Genomic DNA, 3,530 nt, shown 5'->3' with positions numbered 1-3,530 from the left:
AGTAAACAAAATTTAAGTGCGACACACACAATGGAGTGTGCACCTGCATATACATACATATATACATATATTTTTCTTAATTTTTTTGTTATATTTTTTTTTATTAAACTTTAATTATATTTTACATTTTTATATTTTATAATTATAAAATAATATACATACATACATATATATGTATTTAATTTTGCATTCAACCAAGCGCTAGTTGTGAAAAATTTGCAAATTAAAAAGAAAAAATTTAAATCGAGCAAACAAATCCAATCCAATCGTGCATGCGCGCATGCGCAAACTAAACTAAAGTTGTTAATAAAAAGCCACATTGAAACTGCAACATAATAAATATAAAGAGAAAAAAACACAACAATCAATCAGTGTTGGCGTTGAAGTCATACAACAACATCTACAATTAAGCGCAATAGCTTCGACAAAAAAAATAAAAATACAGCATATAAATAAATACTTGTAATAATGAGTTGCGTTAATTTATGGAAATAATTAAAATGGAGAGCAACCAAAATCTGAAATCCTCGCATAAACTTTTCACATTTTTTTACACACCTGAAAAGTTTAGTTTTTTGTTTTTTTATACAATACATACAGAAAACACACAATATAATAAATACACTGTAAAAATAGACAAATCTAAAAAACCGAAAACAAACAGAAAATAGAAAAGAAAAAACAAAAAAACCAAAAAAAAAGAGCAAACAAAATTGTTGACAAAAATAAGAAAACAAGAAACTTGTAATGCAATTTTTCGCTAGTGAATATATTTGAAACTAAGTTGAATATACAATTTGAAATATACATACAAGTACATACCTAACTTATATAGTATAACTTATCCAGGATAATATATACATACATATAGCATAATACGAAAATACCGAAAATTTATCTGTGAGTTAGAAATGCAGCATTGCTTGATAGGCATTTTAGTTGAATTTTTTGCTGAAAGAAAAATCACTACCTACTACTACATACATACATACATATTTTAGAACGAAAAACAAAGGAATCGAACGATTAAGTAACAGTGAAAAAAGTTATAAATATATAAAAGCTGACAATAAAATGCTTGTGCATAATTTTTCTATTATTTTTTGCAATTTGCAAATACCTCAAAAATTGTGTTATAATTTCTATTTTCTCACAGTGCAGTGCGTGTGCTGTGCGTGTACTATTCAAGCTGCTCTCGGCGTGCCTGCTTTTGCTAAATTTGGATTCAAACTAGTTACAAAGAAAAATGAAAACAAAAAAAAAAAAAAGCACGCAAATTTACCATACGTGAAAGCGTGAACTCGTCAATTTATCAATTTGCAATTTGTTGAAATTCAATTAATTTTTATGAATTCTGTCGTTTGATTTGGATTTGCTCGCGGCTGACCTACAAACAACTAAATCATATGTGTTCAAAACTCGCTCAGTTTGTGGTATATACAATGGACTTAAATTTTATTTTCAAAATAATGCTATATTTTTTATTGGTAAACCATTCAAGTGTTTTTTTTTTTATTTTTATTATTATTATTACTATTATTAGTTATCTATGATCTATGGTTACATACATTTTCGCTTAATGATTAATTTCTTTTTTGTACTTGTTTATAATTAGCTATTAAAGCGCTTTTTTATCGAAACAAAAATTTCTATTTGAATTCTAGTTGTATGTACAAAATATTACTTAATTGTAGGAAAAATGCAAAATATAAAAATTGTTTGTGAAAAAAAAATGCAAAAGAACGTGTAAATAAAAATGAACTTTTTTGAAGTTAAAAGTAAACAAAAGCACAAAAAAATAAACTATTGGCTTTATTATTTCGGAAAAGCAGTAGAAGTTTTTATTTCTTTCCCTCTCTCTCTCTCTCTCTCTCTCTCACTTTTGTTTGTTTAGAATATTTCGCTTGATTTGCTATTAAACTTGGTTTTCTGCGTACTATTGGGTTTAAGTTCGTCTACTGGCGCGTAGTTGTTGGCTTCACTCTATACTAATTTCTACGTTGGCTTAATTTTGTTGCAACTGGCGATTTGTGTATTCAATTGAATACAAATAATTATTATTATGTGGTTGCACCTTCTGTTGGGTGAGCGAGTTGATGTTTTTTCTCAAATGGAGGGGCCTGCAGTTTTATGCCGCCTGCGAATGGCAGATGGTTTTTATGCGGCGCTTTTTTTTGGCAGTAATACATGCGCAGGTTTTGCCATTGCCTGCCGAGCGGAAGGACCTGCAGGGTTAAGCCGGCTCCGAACGGCAGATCGTTTTTTATGAATATCATTTTCATGACACAAATACACTCGGAGGTTTTTTTCATTGCCTGCCGTGGAGTCACCCCTATTAGAAATAAACTTTTCATCACTTGGTGTTTCATGTCCGGTGCTGTGCTTCAAACCCGTACACTACCTACCGAATGCCACGCATTCAGCTACGACAGCTGTAGTGTTGTTCTAACGGCAGTTGGTTCTACATACATTACCGGAACGATCCGGATCTATATGCGGCCAAGGCCTGTCAAGCTACGATTATTGGTGCCGTGCCATAGCCATAACCGTAGCCATAGCAATCAGCTGTTCTGCTCAAACATATGGGCATCACTGGAAACGATTATAGATGCCGCACCATAACGCCGTAACCGTAACCGTAGCCGTATGCATCTATTGAATTTTGGTTTTTCGCCGTAACCATAAGCAGCATTCTTGCTTCGACAGAACATATACTAAAATTGGAACGATACAGAGAAGATTAGCATGGCCCATCTTTAATGCGGCATCGATTCAACTATGGATTGACGACTTAATGAGGACTACCCATAAAGGACGTTGGTCTGAGTTGAACTCGTGCAGAGTAGCCAAGTGCTTTGTGAAAGAACCAAACAGGCAAATAGCGACCTTTCTGCTAAAACTAAGCAGAAAGGACCTGAGAATACTGGTGGGTTTAATCATGGGGCACAGCGCCTGTGGTCAACATATGGCTGCCAAGGGGTTCGTAGAGAGCCCGATATGCCTATCCTGTCTTGAGAAGACGACACTGCAGAGCATTTTCTCTGTAGCTGTCCGGCGTTTTCCAAAATCAGACTTAGGGTATTGGGTTGGGATATATTGAGTATGGATAAAGATTCATCAATGATCTGATCTCTTAAGATTCATCAGTGAATCCAAGAGATTTGTGGCAGAATGACCTCAAACTAATTGTTCCGTCTTACCACCCACATTTTATCTTTCCTATCTCTATTCTTTCTACTGAAATCTATCCGGGTGTAGTACAATGGTCTCCTGACTGAGTGCCTGGACTAGTACAACCCCCCACAAATCTAATCTAAACCGTAAGCACGTGTGACTTACTTGAGATTTCTTTGGTGTTTGCGATGAAAAATTGAATATCAGAAATGAACGACGAAGAATTAATTGACTTAGTGGAAAATTATCCATGTTTTATGACAAAATGCAAATGTTGTCATCAATTCTACTTCAATATCAGCTGTTTATTGTTACGGCATGACTAATCGACAAAAGCTGTAATGTTGAGACTCTGG

General features: G+C 33.8%; 1 non-coding gene across 1 annotated transcript; it reads left to right on the top strand.

Moving 5' to 3' along the window:
• Positions 1-2,690: 2,690 nt before the first annotated feature.
• LOC129239947 (U6 spliceosomal RNA) lies at positions 2,691-2,797 on the top strand. The gene has a single exon (XR_008581984.1). It is a non-coding gene; the product is annotated as a U6 spliceosomal RNA (small nuclear RNA).
• Positions 2,798-3,530: the final 733 nt, after the last annotated feature.

Source organism: Anastrepha obliqua, chromosome 2 (genome assembly GCF_027943255.1).
Source record: "Anastrepha obliqua isolate idAnaObli1 chromosome 2, idAnaObli1_1.0, whole genome shotgun sequence".
Taxonomy (NCBI): domain Eukaryota; kingdom Metazoa; phylum Arthropoda; class Insecta; order Diptera; family Tephritidae; genus Anastrepha; species Anastrepha obliqua.
The sequence above is the reverse complement of the archived record's forward strand: the minus strand, read 5'-3'. Positions and strand labels throughout refer to the sequence as shown.